Raw genomic sequence first — 25000 nt, forward strand, 5'->3', positions numbered from 1 at the left:
CATATGCACGTTTGTGTGTGTGCGTGTGTGTGTTAAAATCACGCGCTAACAGTGCCAGTTGTTTTCAGAAATAGTTGCAGAGAGAAGAAAGAAAGAAAGAGAAGGATAAGGGGAAGATTGAGTGTTTATGTATTTGTATGTCTGTATGTGTGTGTGTGTGTGTGTGTGTGTGTGTGTGTGTGTGTGTGTGTGTGTGTGTGAGAGAGAGAGAGAGAGAGAGAAAGAGAGAGGGAGAGAGAGAAGGACAAGGTGAGTAAAGTAAGGGAGGAGCAATGTGTTTGGCTGAAAGAAGTGTGACTAATTTCTTCTGTTTCAGCTCTCATCACTAAAACACAGCCTTTCATCTTCAGCCAGCCCCAAACACTCAGCATCAACACACACGCACAGACACACACACACACACACACACACGCACACACAGACACATGGAGGGAGAGACACTCAGCATCAACACACACACACACACACACACGCACACACAGACACATGGAGGGAGAGACACTCAGCATCAACACACACACACACACACACACACACACACACACACACACACACACACACACACACACACACACACACACACACACACACACACACACACACGCACACACAGACACATGGAGGGAGAGACACTCAGCATCAACACACACACACACACACACACACACACACACACACGCACACACAGACACATGGAGGGAGAGACACTCAGCATCAACACACACACACACACACACACACACACACACACACACACACACACACACACACACACACACACACACACACACACACACACACACACACACACACACACACACACACACACACACACACACACACATGGAGGGAGAGACACTCAGCACCAACACACACACACACACAGACACATGGAGGGAGAGCCACGAGCCGAGAAAGAGAGCAAGCAAGCGCTGTCAGGATCATTTCACATCTCACTTTTCCCTTTTATTGCCATGCATCTGCAGCCTGCATCTCTCTCCTTACTATCATTATTCTCTCCCCTCTCCTCCTGTCCTCTCTCGTTTTTGTCTCCTCCTTGCTTTCTTTGCCCTCTCTTTCCACCGCATCACGCACACGTACTTTCATCTTCTGCTGTCTTCCCTTTATTCTGTCTTTCTTCCTGAAGAGGGGATGAGTGGGGGAAAGAGGCCCAGCCGACAGGCAACCACAGAGCTGTCTGTGTCCCCGAGGACCGGGGTGGAAGGGGGTGTGTGTGGGGGGTGGGGGGTTACAGGGCCGACATGGATAAGCAAAGTTCCCTTTCAAGGCTCTGAGTACTGCTGTAATTGCACTGGGACTGAGAGACGAGCCTCACACACACACACACACACACACACACACACACACACACACACACACACACACACACACTCACATACATACACACACACGCACACACACACGCACACACACACACGCACATGCACACATAGAAACACAGGCAGATATTTCATAGCCTTGATGAGAAACTGCTGTATGCATTCGCTCTTTCTCTCGCACACACATTTCGCATACACTCTCTTACTCTAATCCCCTCTAACCCCCCCTAACCTCATCCTCGCTGCAACACACACACACACACACACACACACACACACACACACACACACACACACACACACACTTTCAGAACTGTGTAATGTATATACATAACAGTAGATGCATGTGCCATAAATGTAAATATACATTATGGTGAGACTTTACTTTAGGCATAACCAATAGAGCAGCAGCTTCTCATTGAGGGTTGTGGTCCACTCACGCTCTGTGTGTGTGTGTGTGTGTGTGTGTGTGTGTGTGTGTGTGTGTGTGTGTGTGTTGGCTGATGACCAGAGCTGCCGGAGTGTTCCGCAGAGCTCACTGAGAGGAGCCAGCGACCCTCTCGTCACTCGCCTGCTGCAGCCCCTTAAAAAAACGGGCCAATCAGGGGGCAGGATTTTAGCCCTCTGTCACTTGGGCTTTTTATAATCACTGGCAGGTCCAATTAATATCCTGGCATGCCTCACAGCACTCACAGACAAGATAGGAGTGGAGCGAGAGAGGGAGAGAGAGAGAGAGAGAGAGAGAGAGAGAGAGAGAGGGGGGGGGGGAGGGAGAGAAAGAGAGACAGAGGGATGAGATTAATCACATCATTTGTCTAACAGGGTTCAAATCAAACTATACTATCTTAAAAACACCAACCCCTTTAAAACAACTCATAAACAAATTGTGTGTCAGGCCCCAAGGGGAGAGGAAATGATATAAGACTCTTATTCCCTCGCTCCTTCACTTCCTCTCGCATCAGCTCTGTCCCGCACGCCAAGGATGCTCGTCATAATAATATGAACAGAAGGAAACACATTTAATGCACTTACACACAAATTCTCATCACGGCGAGGCTCTGAATCATCAAAAACCGCTGTATGTTTGGTGTGTGTGATTGTGTGTGTGTCTATATAGCCGGCCTTTGCCAACCACTACATATCACACACCATCTACAGTAATGCCACCAGTGAGGCGATCCTTACCGTCTGTAAAAGCTCGCCTGCAGGTTCTCCAATTACAATTTAGCACTGTGGTTTACCTCCAGCCATTCACCCCTCTGTATGCTGCATGACCCCCCTCAATATCTGGAGTCAGTAGCCCATATCATGAACTGCAGTAGCTCTCTTAAAGGCCTGTGGATTACAAGACATGACAGACTGATAGACCTGATATGCCAAGATGAGCCGGTGTACTACTCAATATCAGAAATTTTAAGAAGCATGTTTGGAAGAGATGATGTTTCCTTTACCCTTGAACTATAAAACCAATACTGGATTGTTAAACTGCTTAAATGTGTTGGGCTATTCAGAACATTTGATTCCTATGAAACTTGACCTGTAATGTGGAATCAAATAAAGTACATAAAATGTGTCTGTATTACGTAACTGTGAAGCTGATGTCTCCTGAAATTGTGGGGGCGTTATGTTCCCACTAGTCTGACAATCTGATGTCAATCAGCCTCAGATCAAAGGTCAATCTTCTGCCAGCTCACTTCACCTTCAATATGAATATGAGGCATTTAACATTCACACACACACACACACACACACACACACACACACACACACACACACACACACACACACACACACACACACACACACACACACACACACACACACACACACACACACACACACACACACACACAAGGCCATGGGCTGTATTTTTAAACTACGAGGTCAAAGGTTTACCCCCATACACATATGTAGAAGACTAATACTAATGTGCATTCTGACGCATTTGTACACATTCTAGGGGCCAGCACAACAAATTACATTACATTTGGCATCAATGGCCAAGAATTTAAGGGGTAGTTTAGCAAGGATATCGATAGATAGGGAAATATCAGTGTTGCAGGAGCAATTCACATACATTACAACTTAGACAAAAACACAAAACAATGAGTAGGTGAAAATTAAATAAAAAATTAAACACATTTATATTTATACGAACTACAATACTACTAGATAAAATAAATGTAACTGTGCAATTAAATGTAGAATGTGCTTCGTGCATTGCCAGTGAGAGGATACGCCTCCTCTCCAAGCACAGAGGGGAGTCATTATATACCACTATTGCAGTGGGCAGGGATGACTTCCTGTAGCGGTCCTTATTACATACAGCGGAGTTGAAGGCACCTCCAACTGAAAGCACTCTGCTGCCTGGCCAGTAGGTCTTGCAGGGGATGTGAAGTGTTCACCTGTCAAGTGTTATCTTGAGCAGTTTGTGCAACATCCTTCTCTCCAGAGCAGCCCCCAGCACAGAGCCAGCCTTCTTCATCAGCTTGGCCAGTTTCTGAACTGAACAGGTTCTGATGCATAAGATAAGATAATTTAAAGGAAATATGGATAAATGATAAACACATTTGAACAGTCGGCTGCAGAGCATTTAAAAGGATCTGCCGTCAGACTCACTCCTGTCTGCCCTGTTGATTTTTTTTAAATGATAACAAAAGTCTAAATAACTAGTCCATGAGTTGGTATTACAGTAGGGTCCTGAAAATGGAAGTGAAAAAAATAAACGGTTCATTTTAAATTTTGTGTCACTCTGAGTAGCCTTGTTGCGTTTAATATGTGGCTCATTTCTTTAAGCACATCTCATTCCTCATGAATTCTATGTCTGTACCTGATTCCTCCATCCTCATTGCATTCCTTCCTTGCTTCCTTCCCGTCTTTATCAAATGGAGCGGCTTTGACGTATAACAAAAGAAAGGAAGGAAGGGAGGTAAAACATTGATATGTACCCTTTGTCTCACCCTGCTCACGCTGTCCTGCTTTCCTGCTAGTCCATTGTATTGCAGTGCACTTTAATAAAAACACCATCATCTTTCCTTAATAACGGACACAAAGTGCCCAAGTGAAGCCGGCAGGTCCTCAAAACCAAAGCGAAGACAAAGTGCTTTCCATCAGTTTGAAAATAAAAATTCAACACTTGATACAGATAGAAATAAAATCGTATGAAAGTTATATTCAGGATGTGATTTGCCTTCCCCTTCTTCTTGTATTTGACAGGACCCGCACAGAAAAAATCCTAGAAATATTACAACACAGAATGTGACTACAGGGGCTACTGTTGTAAGGATGGAGGGCAACTCCCAGACTCACTCAAACCATGTGACCAATGAGTTCGCATTAACAAATAACAAGAACAAGTCAAACTGTGAAAGATTTATTTTAATACATGAGTGTGAAGAATGGGGCAGATTCCTGTTTTTGCTGCACCAAGTGATTAAAGTTAATGGTTAACTGATTTATTCAAGTTGCAAGCACTCTTTTGATCAGGCAGTTCCGTCAAATCTCGTAGTAATCACATAAACAAACAGCTGGCTAGCGCTTGAGATTCACACCTGGCCTGTATGTTAGGTATTTGAGCTAGCTGCTAGCACATGCTTTAACACCTGCAGGAAACAACCTAGCAGGTTTCACAGTCTACTGTTTATAGCCCACTGTGGTTAGCGATTTATTTAACCCCCCACCCCTACCCCCCCTCCTAAAAGGCAGGTAAGCATCTCCTTCTTGGCCATAGGCCTACCTGTACTTATCCCCTTCTCTTACTCACCTTTTCTCTTTCTCTTTGCCTGTGGCTCCACTCCTGTTCCCTTTCCAACAGATAGTTTCATTTGTTTCACTGTCACTCATTGCTCTCTATGTGAATTACGGCACCAATACATCAGGCAGAAAGTAACATGGTGGTGCGTTCGTAAATGAGTTTATCCGTTCAGTTATTCGTTTATAAGTAATACACTTTGTGAATCCTAACTAATGTGCTCTTGTTGTGAGGCAGTGTCAGATTGTATCTAGTAACCCCATATTCTAGATTGCGTGTGTGTGTATCTAAAACTACGTGTTTAAAATCCACTTTACGTAATGTTGCGTTAATGCATGAATCTTAGTCGTCGTCAGCTGTATTCTCAAATGTCCAAATCCTGCAGAAATAATGCAGAGGACATGACCTTAGGGGTAGATACGGGCATGAACACACACAGAAAGAGCCCCCATCAAGCATGTACACACACACACACACACACACACACACACGCACAAAAACACGCACACACGCACACAAACACACACACACACACACACACACACACGCACACACATACACACACACTCACTGCACAATTTTAATTTGTCATCCAATCATCTCCACTCTTTCTTGCTGCTAAGTGTTTTCGGCTATTAGTCCCGCCGGGGCTATTACCCATGGTGCCCCGCGGGAGGGCAGCTCATCAGTCAGAGATGGCCACAGGCCCGCGGAGCTCTGCCTACAATATTTATACCCACAGCAGACTACTCCAGAACATATCTGGCGCAGGACCGGTTCGATCCACGCCACATCTGTTCCTTAGTCAGCTCTGATCTGGTAAGACTGCAGAGGCCTATTCACCTTTGAAGGGCTATTTTGACAGAAATCCCTTGGCTGAGATATCTTAGTATTCAGAAACATTACGTTTAAGATTTCCACTTTAAATGAAGTGTAATAACTTTGAAATAGCTAAGAATTAGTGTCTATTCATACAGCCGTTCTGACATCTGATTTTACTCCAGTCTATCCTTTCTTCTCTTTTGTCAATTTTATCTTTATTTATACTTCTGTCTCTGTCTGTTTTTCGTTGCACCTTCATCTCTGTCTTACCTTTTCCTCCTTTCTCTGTCTCCACTGAACCCCTTTCTCTCCCCCTACTCTTTACTTTGCTCACTTCTCTCTCTCTCTCTCTCTCTATCTCTCACTCACTCTCTCCTGTGTGCTCCTGTTCTCTTTTGTCCTACTTTCGCTTCAGCACGCTGATCTCTGCTGTGTCAGCAGTGCTGCATGTGACTCCTCACCTCAGACAGCTTCAGCAGAGAGCCCCCAGCACTGACTTACTGCACCGGGACTGCAGACGTCCACTGCTAGCCCAGCGCAAACTTTTCTGCACCGGACCTATAACCATTCGCTGCTATCTTCCTGCGCGAGGAGTGCAGCTGTCCATTTCTACCCAGCACCAACCTTCTGCATCAGAACTGCAGCCCTCCACTGCTAATCAGCACTGCAGCCGTCCACTACTAATCAGCACTGCAGCCGTCCACTGCTAACCAGCACTGCAGCCATCCACTGCTAACCAGTGTTAACTCTTCACTAGTGCTGCAGCCGTCCACTGCTAATCAGTGTTAACTCTTCACTAGTGCTGCGGCCATCCACTGCTAATCAGCACTGCAGCCGTCCACTGCTAACCAGTGTTAACTCTTCACTAGTGCTGCAGCCGTCCACTGCTAATCAGTGTTAACTCTTCACTAGTGCTGCAGCCATCCACTGCTAATCAGCACTGCAGCCGTCCACTGCTAATCAGCACTGCAGCCGTCCACTGCTAATCAGCACTGCAGCCGTCCACTGCTAATCAGCACTGCAGACGTCCACTGCTAATCAGCATTAACTGTTAGCACTAGTGCTGCAGCCATCCACCACTATCCACCACTAACCAGTGTTAACTCTTCACTAGTGCTGCAGCCATCCACCAATAACCATCACTATCCACCACTAAACCCACTTGCACAGCATTAGTGCAGTCGTCCCATCCACACACACAAATAAACTCATAGCAGCACATACAGTATATGCTGTGCATCCCAGTGCAGCATGAATATACTGCGGTGTCCCCACAGGACTCTCAGGTTAAACACTCTCATGCCCTCTCTCATCGCTTTCCAGCCAGCCGGGGTTAATTTCTCATTGGCTCTGGGAAAAGCTGAGAGCGGGAATGAAATCCACCCCGGCACTCACTCGCTCCCGCGCTCACTCACACGCATGCACTGCGAGCTGCTCTGTGACGCAGGGATTAACCTCAGCGCTGGGAGGCTGCAAATCTGCGCACACAACATCTGCTTTGTGTCACGAACGCTGGCCTCGGCTGGATTATAGGCTGCGGGATTGAGCCGTGTGAAAGAGGGAGCAAGTGCCAGAAGACTGTTCATATGGGTGCTGTGTGTTTGTTATGTGTGTGTGTGTGTGTGTGTGTGTGTGTGTGTGTGTGTGTGGGTGTGAGTTCACTTAACCGACCAATTGGGGACTTTACATTGTTTGCACACCAACCACTAGGGTGTGTGTGTGTGTGTGTGTGTGTGTGTGTGTGTGTGTGTGTGTGTGTGTGTGTGTGCACTTAATATGTGTGCACACATGTGCAAGTTGGTGCATAGCCCACAAGTCTATGTGAGTGTGTATTTCTGCATATGCAGGTAGAGTGTGTGTATACAACTGAGCCTATGTGCGCGTGTATGTGTGTGTGTGAGTGTGTGTGTGTCTGAGCATATCTATGTATGTGTCAGGCAATCATAGTTCTGATCTGTTATTGTGTAAAGTGAGGAAGCTTAAAGCTCAGAGAGCTGTTGTGACTGTGCCGGAAGCTGCCCTGTTAGCACTACACCCAGCTACATCATCTGTGATTCAGGGAACATATGTTATAATCTGACTTTACACACTTTTTATACACACTTTATTGACTATTTATACACACTTTGTGTAACTGAGTGTTCTTAGTTAGCACATACTTAACATTAAATTAGTTAATAAGTTCAATGCGCATCATATTAGTACATGTTGTTTAAAGATGTCCTTGGGTTTAGGGTTAGTAACTTATATTAGTATGTCTATGCAAATAATAAGAATAACAGTTATAATAATAATTATTAATACCTATGTGATCGCACTTTAATAAGGACACTTAATATAAAGAGTGACCCTTTATTGGAGTCCTGTGTCATAAGACATCAAGACATGGATGGCATCTTGTCATTCGCTGTCACACCAGTCAGCGTCCAGTATTACAACAGTGTCTTTTGACCTTACTTGGTCATTCTCACAACAGCTTTACAAATGTTGGATGCCATGACAGATTATTACTATATACACGACACATACTGGTGTGCTATTCTAAAGGCTGTCATGACTTTTACTGACAATGGTTACATTGTAAAATGGTTTCAACAAGTACCATGCGCCGCACACTAAACCAATCAGGGCTTTATGGGCGAAGGCCAAGGAAGACACCATTGCTGAGGAAAAGACATAAAAAAGAACGACTGATCTTTGCCAAAGAGTACCTGGACACACCGCAGTCCTTCTGGGAAAATGTTCTGTGGACAGATGAAACAAAAATAGAGCTATTTGGCAATGCACACCAACAGTATGTTTACAGACGGCGCAATGAAGCCTACAAGGAAAAGAACACCTTACCAACAGTTAAGCATGGTGGAGGATCCATAATGCTGTGGGGCTGTTTTGCTGCATCTGGTACTGGAGGCCTTGACCGTATCACAAGAATCATGAAATCAGAGAATTATCAAGAGATTTTAGAGCGAAATGTCCTAGCCAGTGTAAGAAAACTTGGTTTGAGTCGAAGATCATGGGTCCTCCAGCAAGACAAAGACCCAAAGCACACATCCAAAAGCACGCAGGAATGGTTGAAAAGGAAAAAATGGACTGTTTTAAAATGGCCAGCAATGAGTCCTGATCTCAATCCGATTGACAATCTTTGGGGTGAGCTGAAATCTGCTATTGGGGAAAAGAACCCTGCAAACGTTCAAGGGCTTGAACAAATAGCAAGGGAATGTAGGTGAAACCGGGGTTATTACATTAAGTTAATTAAATCAGTCTCATAAAATGTAATAATCATTAAATTTAGTATTTAATATTTTATAATTAAATTACTAAACAATGGAAAGCTCTAGTTGTATCACTATGCTACAATCTATGTATGGTATCACAATACTAAAGTACTACAATATCACTACACAGTCTATAACACTTTATGAAACAACTAGAAAAGTGAAGGTATTTGAAGTACTTGATTGGCGGAAAATGGCTTTCAGTGTAATATTGGAACAATAACAGGCAAGACAATTGTTTAAGTATAATATAAACAATTTATTAAAAGTAATAAACGGTGATTAACAGTAATATAAAATCAGGTATAATCACAATACACTGGAGTAACAAAACGAGCAAGGCACAAAGTGGAGTTGTGAAACGAGGTACTCTGTTTCAGCAAGGCAGAGGAGGGTGCGTTAGCTTCCTCGTCTCTGTCTGTGTGTGTGTGTGTGTGTGTGAGCGGATACGTGCGTGTGTGAGCGGGTGCGTGTGTGGGTATGCGCAGTTGCGAGTAAACGCGGTCACGCACTCAATGGAGAGAGGGGGGAAGTGAGAGGAAGGCTATGCGCAAGCGCACAGGTGAGGGATGCTCTGTGCGCGAAGTCAAATAGTGTCTCCGGCTCCAACTAGAGTTAGGATAGTCACCGGATGCGGCTGCGGGTCCGAGACAGGAAACTTTAGTTTGCTTAGGCGCAACTTTAGTTGGGGGGAGGTGCACGAGTATGGAATGCCTAGAACAAAGGATTTTGCCTTAAGGACAAATCCTGGCTGGGCCTTAATTCAAATACTAAGATCTTCGACAACACTGAGATTGCAATGTGTGCGTGTATATGTTCGTGTGGTGATGCAAAAGGGAGTTAGAGAGAGAGAGAGAAAGAGATAGAGAGATAGTGCATGCACAATCCTATCTAATTAACTAGCAAAAGAACTAAGCAAGATTATCAACGGTCAAAGACCGGGTAGATTGTGAAATTACAGTTTGCATTTAGATCTTAAACGAAATCAAATAACAAAACTTATCACACAGATTAAAACATACATGTAAAACTAAATTCTGCCCAGATATCAGCCTTACTTCGATCGCTCTTGCGTGGCGACCAAGATGTTTTCTGCGGGTTTCCTTGGAGCAGCGTGGAACGCAGGCGCCTGGAAATGCCGGGTTTCTTCCTTCTTTAAAGCAGTTCGTCAACTGGACTCTGGTGCGGCCTGGTGAGGGTCGTGGTGAGTCGTGAAGGGGATGAAGAATTCTTTTCGTCGACTTGAATAACAGGGAGGAGGGATCCGGTCGCCTTCTCCTATTCAATTAAACTGCGGGGCTGCAGTGTATTATATCGATATACTCAGGTTTTAACTAGCGATTTCAAGTAGATTAGAACTTTGATCAGAAGTCCTATGAGCTATGAGTCGTCGCGTCGTCCTTTGTCCTGATGAGGGGTCATCTGCAGGGAGGGTATCTCTATGTGATGAATGGACTTCACTAGAGTGAAAACCAAACGAGAGAGAACGAGTTTCAGGTTTACCGCGGTCTTAAAGGGCAAAACGCGTCACCCGGTTTTATGACCTTGTTGCGGCCAATACAGAGTCAATGAAAGGTAGATAAGGAATGAAAGGTGATAAGGGACCTCTGGGTAATGTAGTCTATGGTTAGACCACCTACAGGAAGATTGGGGGAAAATACCAGCTGAGAAGTGCAAGAAGCTTATAGATGGCTACAAGAAACATTTGGAGGCTGTCATCACTGCCAAAGGGTGTGCAACCAAATATTAAAGAGGGGTTAAAGAGCCGTTATTTCTGCACATGATGTTTTTTCTGTTTCTTCTTTGAAATTACAATATGCAAGTTGAAAAAACTATTTTCTTTGTTAAATTACTTTGGACCTCCAATTACAAGATCCTGATGATATAAATTTGGTACATTTCCATTTATTTCTGAAGATATTGTACAGGTTATGCAAAAAATGAAGAGGTGCCAATAATGGTGAGCAGGACTGTACATAGAGAAAAGATTCAATTGTTAGGCAAGATGAGAAGGTTAGTTTTAGTTACACGTAACAATACGTATTTACTGAGGTCACTTAATATAATGTGTGACCGAAAATGTTCGCCATCTCCGCTCCCCCATTGGCTCCTCTCCCTGTGCCCTGGCCCTGGTCAGTCCTGCAGATGTGGTGTCAGTGGTCGGCCCGGCCCGGCTGCGGTGTCAGTCCTCCAGCCGTGCAGCCGGCAGGGTTCTGGCGCCGTCGGTGCATCTCTCTCTGCGGTGTGCCGCCCTGGGCAGCTCCGCTGCAGCTGGATCGGTGGTGGGGGGGTGCCCTCTCGGCCGCTGTGGGGTCAGTGGTCTGGGCAGGGCGCCAGCCTCACGGCTCTGGCCTTTCCAGTTGCGCAACTCTGCCTGGAGGCTCGTTTGTCTTTAGATTAATTTAGGCTGATAGAACTGTCAAATTACCTGTGTTGTGTTTTTTCCAAATCATATTTGAATTTCTTTTATTCATGCTGAGCAATAAATACAGCAGAATATCCACTGATTTGTGCAATGCAAATAAGTATAGATCTTATTCTAGGTCATTCAGAGGAATAGATCGAATGCTACGTCAACCCTGAAAGAGCACCCATTTCATAGCTTGGCAAAACATACAAAGAGAAGTCATTCATGTTTCATGTTAGCTGAAGTTAAATATTCCAGAACTATGTCTCTGTATCAGATTTGAACATACATTTAGATCAACAAGAATAGAATTCCGTCACATCTATTTCTAAATTTCATTTCATTTCTACATCTAAGTGCTCCAGACCAAGGGACCATTTCAGACAATGCTTCAGTTGACTGACACATAATCAAACAGGCATGGAATGGCCATTGGGAAGTTCGGGAATATTCCCGGTGGGCCAGTCTGGCGAGGCCTGGTCAGTTAAAAAAAAAAAAAAAAACAGTATATAGCCCAAAGCATTACAGACTAAGACTTTGATATGGCTTATACAAACATCCCAAAGGCGATCTTATCTGCAGTGACAATGGCTGGTGTGATCTGTAATAGCAGCGAGGGCTTGGCCAGTTCATCGCAGTGAGGGCTTGGCCAGTTCATTGCATGTGCTGTCACAACATGGGGAGAAAGAGGAACCTCTCAGCCAGCAGTGCAGACAAGAATCGGCAGAAAAAGAGAAAGCCCTTTTTGGGCTGTCACTGTAAAGTGTGCAAACATGTCTGTGAGTCTTTGTCGTGTTAGGGGTTGTGAACTAGTTAAATAACTTATTAATGAGCCAAATGTTTTTGTTAACTTTTAAAACTAATGTTTTCAATGCATTTCAACGAGTCCCTGTGCAGGTTTGTCAATTTCCAAGGTTTACCTAGTCAGTGCAGAAACGTTTAGAGTTAAGTTATCGCTGAATTTCTCTAAATTGCTTCAAGTTTGGGAAAAAATTGATTGAAATGATTAACTATCCCTTTTCTGAAATAATTGGATACAGGTGAACATGGCTCTGAAAAAAAGATAGGGAAAGGAGGGAGCACAGATTTCATATTACAGCCAAACAAACAATACAAATAACAGATTGTGTATTTTAATGAATGATTTGATCATCAATAAACATGTCAGGTTGAATTTGGCGTATCAAATTGGGTCCTCTTGCCAGCTAATTCTGCGGCTGCTTTAGTTGCCTGTCTGGCCCGGTAATCAAGACCAATCAGTCTGAAGGAGATTACCAGAGCAACATTTGTACCATCACATAAATGACAAAAAGAACACATGAACAAGGCTGTACTACAAAGATGACTTCCTTTTTCCAATTGACCTCATATATTATTTGTATATTTAAACCTTGAGCAGGCTATTCTTCATTTGAACTGGGCTCATGCACGGACCAGAGTATTGCATCAGCCCATGAGCTGCTCCAGGCGTCTGATTAATCATCTGTCAGACTTTACTTTCATGAATTTCTGTGCTTGGGCTGTGTTCACTCAAAACTATGACATTCTCTTCTCTTATCATTTTGTAACATTCAGTCTGATTGTTAGTGTTGAGCACAACTTCTAAAGAAGAGTGGTTTAACTCAGTGAGGGTTGATTGGGGTTTTGCTGGGATATGTGTTAACCTGTGTTTGTATGGCCTCTGGGGGAATGGAGTACAATGTCTTAATGCAACTTATGAAGTTGTCAGCAAAAGCACATTCAATTTGAACAGAGACATTTTTTGGCATTTAATGAGATAACTGATCGGTGAGTCTTTGTCATCATGAATGCTGTGAAGTGACCGTCTGACATTTCTGCACAATGTCCTCCTGTCTTGAAGCCCTTTTGATTAATCAGACCTTTCACCATATAATCTTATTGAAAAATCATTCAAATCAGTTTTGGACGTCGAGTTCTTCTAGTCTTTTTGGTCTTTGTTGGATTTGGGGAATTTGAGGAAATTGAGTGTTGCATGTTTGAAGGTAATGTTTTGTATTGAGAGGTCCGTTAGAGTACCTTTTGAAGTCAGTAAAATTGGCTGAATATTTGATGTGCCGTATTCACAAAAAAAACATTACGACCGTTTTGCGTTTGGGAGGTTTAATATAGCTTTTGTTATTTTGTCAAGAACATTGCCATATTGTCATGACGGAAATTACTGTTTGTGTTCACAGGTTTTGCTTTGCCATTTCGATGAGTCTGATAATAAAAGTCCTTTGGGTCATTTTACAAAATTGATTTGTTATACAAGTATAACCGCGTTGTGTTGTGTGGTTAACAGATATATCTCAATAACTTGCCTTTCTGTTGTTGTAAATTGTGTGGATTATACATGCTTGTGATGTGTTCTGTGGTGTATCTTGCCATTCGCTTACCATGCTGTCATGCTATATTGTATGGTGACTTGCGTGTCGGTGCTGTAGTGTAGTCAGTTGTTGCTGCGTTGCTGTTTTTCAGTAGTTTCAAGCGTGCTCCAGTGCCTGTTAGAGATGTCATCACTTCCACAGCATCAGTGTTGAGAGGTTAGATGCAGATTTAATTTGATCCCACATTGCCATGCCAGCCCAGGCCCTCGGAGAGGAAAACACTTTTCCCCTCTCTCACACACACACACACACACACACACACACACACACACTCTCTCTCTCTCTTTCTCTCTTTTTCACTCTGTCTTTCTCCCACACACGCAAGCGAGCAGTGCGGTAGAGCATGCCTTAAATCGGCTCACATTTCCCTGCCTATCTTATGCAACCGAAGGGTGGGTGAAGGGGGGAGGGGTGGGGGTGGGGGGGGGGGGGGGATGCGATTAGCACAGATGATCAAAGGGTCTGATCCGTGCTTCATGGGGTGAGTTTCAATGTGAAGGCAGAGATGTGCATACACAGCACACACACACACACACACACACACACACACACACACACACACACATAAACACATGCGTCATGCTTACACCCCCCACACATACGCATGGGAATCATGCACACATGAGTGGCTTACACACGGGACACCAGAGGGCATGTGCACCAGCACACAAGAGCCAAGCAGGAGGACAAGTGAGGCCAAGCGAGGTCTTGAGCGGTGGAAGTTGTTTGCCATCGCAGCTCTCTCTCTCCCCCTCTCTCTCCCCCTCTCTCTCTCTCTCTCTCTCTCTCTCTCCCCCTCTCTCTCTCTCTCTCTCTCTCTCTGTGCCAGGGCTCTGGGGACTGTCTGACGTTGATGATGTCACAGGCTCCTCGGTAAGAGGTGAGAGGGTAAAGCAGGGAGACCAGCTGGCCCTGGTCCCGAGGCTCTGAGCTAACATTATTCATTGAGATTACACATACACAGATACTGACATGGCACTCACACAAACACATACATGACTCTCTCTCTCTCACACACACACACACACACACACACACACACACACACACACACACACACACACACACACACACACACACACACATGAACTAATACATGTGCATGGACATGCTGATATACACACATAGACACATACTGTATGTATGTTCAAAGGCTGATACATGGCAATACATTAACATGCAAACAAGTTCATGACATAAAAACACAAACACAGACTTTCACACTAATACACAGAGAGATCAGACCTCTGGGCTGAGTCATGGGCTTTGGCAGACTCCATATCCCATGAGCCCCCTGGGCAGGCAGTGTACAGCCTGCAGGATGAAGCAGCTGCGATCCTGCTGCTCATGCCTCCTGAGTCTCTGCCAAACTGTGAGCTCTGATTAATGTCACACACACACACACACACACACACACGCACATGTGCAGACACACCGAAACACACGCTGATCCATGACTGATTATCACAGCCATCCACACACCACATACAGACACACGCAGACCCATTGTGTTGCAAATATCAGTTTTACACACACACACGCACACACACTCACACACACACACACACACAAGCGCACACATGCGCACACACACACACACACACCCACACACACACATGCACACACACACACACAAACACACACACATGTTAACAAACATAGAATGTGCTCACATACTCTTTGAGCACACATACATAACTATGCTAGTCTGCCTTCAGAGTGCGTCTCACATGGTGGTGACTAATGGCTATCTAGCAGTCCTAAAACGCTATAGGGGTAAGAGCCTTATTGCTTTCTTTCTAAATGCTGTGTGTGTGTGTGTGTGTTTTTATGTGTGTGTGTGTGTCTGTGTTAGTGTGTGTATGTGTGTGTGTGTGTGTGAGAGAGAGAGAGAGAGTGTGTGCATTTGCATGTTCATGTGTTTGTGTACAATTGCATTAATGGATGTCTTTTGTGAGACGTCCACATCCATATGTTTGTGAAAAAAATCCCCTTACAAATGCAGACAATGGTGTAAATGTATAATCCAGTTTACAGACAAAATACAATATGCAAACATCTGAGATAACATAAGTCTACATGTATGGATAGGGTTAGGCAAGAGGGAGGTAGCCCTGTTTAAGAAATCCACTCTAGGTGTTGCTAATGAAAACTTTGACAGAGAGAGAGAGAGGTCAACTTGTCAGAGAGTAGCTTGTGCTTTCCATTGCAGACCTTTTCAGAATATATACTGATAGTCCCCTTAGGGTACCCTGACACAAGCAGGTATGACAAGAGCAGAGCTAACAATCTCTAGAAGTACTACAGACAGCCACTGGACCTGGCACGCCATGTCTAACTCAGCATTAGAGTTTGTGTGTGTGTGTGTGTGTGTGTGTGTGTGTGTGTGTGTGTGTGTGTGTGTGTGTGTGTGTGTGGGTGTGTGTGTGTGACATGGGAGATAATAGTGCCTCTAGGAATGCAAGCGCACACACAAACAGACGCATGCATGCAAAATTTCACCCAGGTCAGTCATGACCTTGCGATCTCTGCAGTCAGGTCTGACAGGCAGACAAGGTACAGCTGGGTTCTCCCATGTTGATACTTGACACACGTACACACACATACACACTCACACACAGATGTACACAGACTCTTATTTATGCATATACTAACTCCCACTGCCAAATCATCTGAGAGAATAACACACAGAGAGACAGAGAAAGAAAGAGAGAAAAGGAGAGGGAGAGGGAGACTCAGAGAGTCTACTTTATCATTAGTACTCTGATCAATAGGGCTGAAGGCCACATTTCTCTCTGTCTGAGCGAGGACGCCGGGGTGTATTCCCCGCAGAGGGCCAGCCGGCCGACACGGCCGAATAACACCGCCCGCCGCCGTCTTTCATTTCTCCAGCCCGACCGAGGACAGGATGTGGAGGATATGTTTGTATTAGTGTTTTAATCATCCTGCTCTGACAGCCTCTTCCACTGTTCAACCACTTGCTTCAGGTCTGGGGATGGGATGGGGGGGTGTTCAATAGCCCAGGAGCCACGATGAGCCACAGCGCTGAAATGAAGAGAACTGGCAGGTCTCTCACTTTTCATTACAGGCTCTCCTCTGTGACTCAGCCTATCTTGGAAGCTCTGGTAGCAAATGTGTTTCTCTTCTTTTCTTTCTTGTTTTTTTTCTTCTTCTTTTCCTGCCGGAGAGAGTTGTGTGATACGGAAGTCTGTTTTTTAGTGGCTTTGTAAATTTCGCTCTGTTTCAACAGCGCGTCTAAACATCAAGCGCCCCCGAACGAGGATGAAATCCAGATGCTGGATGCTTCCAAGAGAGCAGGGCCTTTTGCTCTCGGAGACGACTGAAACATTCATGTAAGAGCTTCCCCTTTTTGGAATGCTCAGAGATGATATTTTTCAAAAGCGCAGTGACAGATAAATAAAATACCAGCAGGTGAATGGAGCGCTGTTCTGCTCCAGACGATGAAGATCAATACATGCCCGTGCGGCTCCCCGGATGCCGTTCCCACTGGCTCGCTGCTGTTTACACCTCAAGGGCTCTCCAGTAATGATATAAAAAAGCACTCGTTACCACGGCGGCAGCGGCGGCGGCCACCCCGAGCCGTCCCATAATGCATCAGCTTCAGCGGTGGCATCGGCAGCAGTCGCCCCACTGCAGAGTCGTCCATCACACTCGCGGCAGCCAATGGGGAGGCTGGGGAGAGACGCCGCAAAGGCCAATCGGATTTGCAGTCGAAACGCATCATGTCTGTGGCCGTGCTGGCGAAAAGGGGGTGGGTGCAGGGGTGGGGGGTTTCTGTGTGGGGTCTAAGCCAGAGGGTCTGGTATGATGTCACTCCAGCAGAGAAAGTGAGCTGGAGTTGCAGACTCTAATGCAGCACTGAGGGGAATGCTGATAGGGGTTGTTGTTGTTGGTGTTTTTTTTTCTCTCTCTCTTCTGTAGGCCATCAGCCCCTGCTGTTCAACAAGGGAGACCCCAGGGGAGCGTTTGGGTTACCTCTCACAGGGTAACAGTAGCAGTTGGGGTTCTGCTCAGGGCAGAGGATTTACATCGCATGGATACACACAGACATAAACACATACACAGGAACACTTAGACACACACACACACAAACACGCTGAAATGTAATATTCTTTATCGAATTAAAGCCAAATCTTCTCAAGCCACTGTGGTTGGCCTGGTGATTTGAATTTCTTCACTTCCATACCTGATCCATTCTCATTATGGGGATGTCGACTTCTTGCATGGCTCCATGCTGCCTCTGACGTTCCTATTGGTCAGTACTGCAAACCTACTGAGTTCTTCAGCCAACCAGATGGCCGCTTTTACAAAAAGGCCCAGCATGAGTTTGACACCTGCTAATTTCACACAGATTTTCCTCATAAAAGGCTGCAAAAGTTGTCCATTCTTCTGTATTATTCTGCTTGTGAGTTTCTGATTTATGACCAATCCATCCAGTGCCCTAACCTGAATTGATGTCCCAAGTCAAATACAATGGGCAATATCAGAGATATTATTAGGTCATCTATAATCTTGGGTCCGGCCTGAGGTCATTTCACGAGCCCACTCTTCATCTCTCTCTCTCCCACTCCTGTCCTGCCTGATCTATACCAGTAAAGGCTAGAAAACCCCCCGAAAGAAACTAGAAAAGGTGTACAATGTCAGGCATGTATGTGTTCATGGAAGAGTTCAATCTTCAGTTCTTTTTTTTAAAAGCATTCAGCTGATAGAGTCAGGAAACTTTTTCAACCACCATGGAAAACAAGCCTAAATATGGATTTCATCTTGAGCAGCGATAATGACACAAGATTACAAATAGTTTGAGATAAAATGTTCAATCTTATAGTCTTTTATTAGTCAATTATTGTAGGTGTGTGCTGTTACGACCCTCTGTGCCCTCTTCAGGCTTTGCACAGTCAGTGCATTGGCTTTGGCAGCGCGGGCCTGGAGGTTCTACTATATCTGTATAGGGGGTTCTCCTTTCATTAAGGGATGAAGCGTTGAAGCTCTTTCTCTTGTATTAGGTACTTTCTCCAATCATCTCCCTCGTTCCCTCTTTAACAACTGACACGGCATGGCATCTCACATACGCACACACACACACACACACACACACACACACACACACACACACACACACACACACACACACACACACACGCACACACAATTGTTCCTTTCCAAATTACTTTCCGTTTATTTCTTGATGACAGCAAGTTATTTATTGTTTTTTTGTTACTTTCAATACATTTCTTATTGGGTAACCTTACCTGATTCCCTTTTCAATGTTGCAGTTCTTGAGCCGGCTGAAAGGGTGCTGTTGCAGATGAGCATCGCAGACTTCAACTAGATGCATGGACGGATTATGAAACCATGGGCCCCTGGGCCTGGACATGTGACACCCCTTCGTGCGCACGCGGCCGTACACACACACACACACACACACACACACACACACACACACACACACACACACACACACACACACACACACACACCATTAGGCGTATATGTATATATATATATATATATATATATATATATATATTACCAACAATGTGTTGTGTTTTACGGTCGAATTAGTTACTTCGGCTGTTATTTTTTTTTAAGTATTCAGCTGATAGGGTCAGGTAACTTGTTCAACCACCATGGAAACAAGCAGACAGGTCAAAGAGAAAGCTATCAGAAACATGGACTCTGACAAACGGTTACGTAAACAGTGCTGAAGCGTTCACATACACAATCAAACAGGCGCTGCGCTGCGGCCTGACTCCGAAATGATAACAGCCTGTTAAATAGGGGCACGGCAGCTTGAATGATAGCAGCTGTTTAGGAGACGTTATTGCTATGTCCCTGTTGTAGTGGTCATCAGCTCTTAGGCAATGATGAGCTATATGACAAGGCAAAACGTCTGTCTGACCACTACAACAGGGACATAGCAATAACGCTTCCTGCACAACTCATTCAGGGCCTTTTTTAGAGCAGAGATTGCTCAGAAGTCCTCAGTCTCCCAATTTGCCAAGATGCTGATTATGGATTATCACTCCGTAACATCCACCTTCGGTGAGGTGTGCACTGCCCTGCTATTGTTTCTGACATCCCTGACAGTGGCACCAGCCGAGTGATCCTTTTCCAAATTGAGACCTACCCAGCATGGACCAGGAAAGGCTGAATGGGCTGGCTATCCTGTCCATTGAAAAAGCATATCATGCATCACCAATTTCATGTTTGAAAGGCATCGTTCGGCTTGCAGGTGTGCTGTGCCTCTGACTGTGCTCAGTCAGCCTGTTGGTCTTGACGTTCAGATTTTGCGCCTAAACTAGCTATATCGTATCGTCTCGTCACATGTTCAAATAGAGACTTGACATTGGACAACAAGATATATATACAGTGGGGAAAATAAGTATTTGTGTAGTTCTGGGGTTATTCTGCACCTTTCGGATGATCACCGATACCGCACAAGGGGATATCTTGCATGGAGCCCCAGACCTAGAGCGATTGACAGTTGTTTGGTGTTGCTTCCATTCATGAATAATCGCAACAATAGTTGTCTGCTTCTCACCAAGCTGCTTGCAGATGGTTTTGTAACCCATTCCAGCCTTGTGCAGGTCTACAATCTTATCTCTGACGTCCTTTGGTCTTGCTCATGGTGGTGAGGTTGAAGGTGTGAAGTATGATTCTTTGGACAGGTTTCTTTTATACACGTCACCAGTTGAGATCAGGTGTACCTTGTTAGGCCTAATGAGGACTAATCTGTGTGCTTCTTGGGCACAACTGGTCATTGGGAGCCAGAATTCTTGCTTTTTGCTTGGGGGTTCAAATACTTATTTTCTGCATCAAATACAAATAAAGTCATAAATGTTTTAAAATGCAGTTTTCTGGATTTTTTTGTTGATATTCTGTTTCTCACTGTTAAAATACACCTACCATTACAATTACAGATCAAACATTTCTTTGCAAGTGGCCAAACTTGCGAAATCGGCAGGGGTTCAAATACTTATTTTCCCCACTGTATATATATTTCCCAGCAATCATCATTGCATATCTCTATATGAAATAAGAAATTATTCATTTAATTGAATATATTTTTTAATAGTTTCCATAGTCAATGTAGGAAAAGTATATAATTGTGTTATAGATTGATACTGACTATTTCCCTCCCACAAAATAATGAAAACCATGACAGAGATTTGGAGGAGATATATAGCATAAGGTACTCTTCTAAATGTATTATAATTCATCTTTGATCACAGGCGTGTTTTCATGGCGACACTGTCAATCAGTCGCTTCCGAAAAACACATCCACGGGTAGGCCCGCTTTGCCCACGGGCCCCAGTGCAACCGCTCTGCCTGCGCAGTCTATAGTTACACCCCTGAGCGCACATTCATATTTTCTAACACAGCTCAGGTACACTAAATTAAAGCCAACAGCAAATTAACAAAATACACCTCTTTCAACCACAAATAAGAGATACATGACAGCGACTTTACGCAGAGGCTCTGGCTCAGGGCCCCCTTGAGGTCATGGGCCCCTGGGCCTGGGCCCGGTAGGCCCGTTCGGTAATCCATCCCTGACTAGATGCTAGCAGCTACATAAAGCCTGTGGAGAGAAATGGTGTAATGTCCTCTGTGGCTGATTGCAGGTTGACCCGACCAATCTGTCTCTATCAAATGAATGTTAATCCCTCTTCATCAACTGTTGTGTTAATTACAGAATGAGGCAGATTATCATAAATTCTCACTCACTGACTGGCTAATGAAGGTTTTGCAAAAGGGTTCATTGGCATTTTTTTTGTGGCGAGGTTTTTTTTCGTTTTCCCTTTTGGCCAGTGTTTGTAGCTCTTGTCCGTTTGTCAACACAGCCTTTGCAGATGGCCTTACGCAATATGTAAACAGCTTCCTCTTCAAAGCTGTGTCAGTAGGGGACTGAGTCATCGTGACCAGATGAGTCACCAGGGACACTCCAAGAGAAAGATTTGAATTATTATTATTTTTTTCTCCAAAAATTCAGAACAGAAATGCCTCCTCGAGTAAAGCAGACTTTTAAGGATATATGCTTTCCGGCATTAAACAGCAGTCATAACGCATAACCCAAATAAAGAACAGAGAAGCAGAATAAGTTTCAGCTTTTCTGTTACATAAATTACTTCAGAGGGGAAAAAAGCACAAAGGGAGGGTAAGTAGCAGTAAGCTGTGGGTCCAGGCTTCTAGAGTGTTCTTTGGAGCTCCATTACTGCCTGCGTATTGTGTTACTGCCACTCGGTGGGCTCGGCATGACTAAAGTTTTGATGCTCGCTAGTGGAGCTGTAATTACCCACAATGCCCTGCTGCCAGAGTCAGAAAGAACACAAAGTGTCCTTCAATGCCCGATCTGGAGAGCAGTGTGAGCACACCTACACATGCATAGACTCACGCTGACATACACACACACACACACACACACACACACACACACACACACACACACACACACAGGCACACACACACTTTTCAGCCTTACAGCATGCCCCCTCCCAATCCACACACTAACTGCAAAATACCATGTAAACAGTGCAAACTGTTTGTCAGGTTTGTGACATAATATTGAGACAAACATCTATTGCACAGTAACCGTCAATTTAAGCAGCATATTACATAACATAATTACTGCATGTCAGTATGATCATTCATAACAATGAATATACTCGGTCTTAACTTGGTTAAATATACGATCATTTAGATACTATACAACCTTGAAAGGTTATGCTATACAACTTTTGCATCCCAATTCATGTGATAGAGTATCCAAATGAAAAGTTGTTAAAAGTTGTAGTATTACTGTAAGAAATATTTAAAAAGTTGAGTTTTTCCCTTTCGCCCTTCAACTCAGTCTTTAATTTTCTTTCTCTCCCTGCTCTTTCTCCCTTTCTCCCTGTGCTGTCCTGGACCCACCTTGATGTATATCCAGCTTCCGATGGCACACCCACATGCTTCAGCAATGTTAATTTAGCGCGGATGTAACACTGATTTAACGCCACATTTAGCTGTCCCCGAGGGCTTGAAATTGGGATTATGATCTTGATTTTGCTTGATAAGTGAAAACACTGTGCCACCACTGTTCTCAGGCCTTTGAGATCTCTGAGCAATGAATGTGTGTGTGTGTGTGTGTGTGTGGTGATGGTGGTGGTGGACTGTGTGTGTGTGTGTGGGAGGTGGGGGTTGGGTTAGCGCAAAAAAAGTGGCAGAGATTGGATTTACTGGACCAACCCCAAGATTTGGCCTAACAACTGCAATAAATATAGATAGATTTTAATAATAGATTTCACCTGTTCTTACTACCAATCAATACAAATAAATATTTTATAAAATGGAGACTCACTAGAATGATGTAGAGGTCATGAACTAACGTAGATAGTATTGAGTTAAAGCTCACACAGGAACCTTGAAGACATATGTATCAATTTGCACAGATCTTTGTGTATATCAGCCCTGCTGCCCGTCACATCAGCAACTTGCCAACACAGCTTCTCTTGTTTACTTATTGACAGTGGCTGTGTCTGGCAGGCGGTAGAGGTAGGTACAAAATAAAAATCTCTTTTGGCACCTTTTAGAAAGGGAAAAGCAAAAGCTAAACAGTGTGGCATCTTACAGTACCGTTCGGATTCCAATCCATATGTCAGGAGATGACATCTATTCTCATCTCCATTGGAGTTTCTGCGATTGTCATTCTTATTGTTTGATGCATATTTATACTTTGTGAGTCAATGGATTTAAAGTAAAACGGCAGTGATTTGGGTAGGTGCATCTCAGACCGCAGTAGATGCTGGTTCCTGTTCCATCAGCCCCTGAGCTTGACCTTGTTGGTTAGACCTAGTGTGTTAGACTTGTATTAGACCTAGTGTGTTAGACTTGTATTAGACCTGTATTATACCTGTATTAGACCTAGTGTGTTAGACCTAGTGTGCTGAGCATTGCAAATTTGTTCATGTGCATTATTCTGTCCACATCGGCACCTAGACCTTCATTCTTTTTTTGCTTTGCATGCATCAGATAGCAAGACTCAGTCTCGTACACTGTAGCGGAAAATGAAGGAATACATCAACACATGATACTGTATAACGCTTATCTTCTTTTTTGCCACTGCAAGGTCAGGTGGAAAAATGGGTCCATATGAGTCAGTCAGCACCCTCCTACTGTGATGGGTTGGCTGAAACTCCCCTTCTTGACATTACACTTCATTTTCAACTCCATCGTTGGTGGTCTTTTTTTTCCAACACATCTCTGTATGTTTTGCAAGGAGTGTGGAAAGTCCTGTTTGCTGACAGGGATATACAATACTTCATTGAAGAGTAACTTTTATGACGTAATCCTTGACAAGTCACAACACTTTTTATAACATGTCTATTACACTCTGCAGGTTGCAGGATGACGTGTGTCCCTGTTATGCAGCACAGGCTATTTTAGTAACCACAGTTCATACAAAACTGCCACACGTGTCATAACAAGCAAGTTATATGACATTGATTGTCATAAACGAATAAGACACTTTATGCTAGTTCATTTTTTATTAGTTTACCACTAGGTTCACGGACCAGTCAGCTAAACAGAGTCCGACCATGCAGCAGCTGCGTTTTTCAGTCTCAGGCTGGTTGGTTTTCAAACGGCACAAGAGTAAGAGACTTGGCATGTCCCTCCAGAAGTCGTGAGACTGCACATTGCGCTTTTCTTCTGCTGTGCAAATACTATTTATTTACTGACTCCTTGTGGTCTTTTTGCTAAGCTTTTTAGGAAGCAGTTGGGCAGCGCCCGCTCTTAATATCTTTCAGAGTAATTTAAGGGCAAATGTCCTTCCAAGAAGCTGTCAACATACTGTGCCCTCCCACGCTCCAGCAAGAGTTTCTCTTTTTGCTGAGCAACCGAAGCCCGCTAGCAAGCAAAAAAAAAAAAACTTCAAACTTGGAACAACCCTCTTTTTTTTTCTTTTTTTTTAAACAAGATTACAAATCACACATCTTCGCATAGGTGTTCTGCAAAAAAAA

Source organism: Clupea harengus, chromosome 13, assembly GCF_900700415.2.
Source record: "Clupea harengus chromosome 13, Ch_v2.0.2, whole genome shotgun sequence".
Lineage (NCBI taxonomy): Eukaryota > Metazoa > Chordata > Actinopteri > Clupeiformes > Clupeidae > Clupea > Clupea harengus.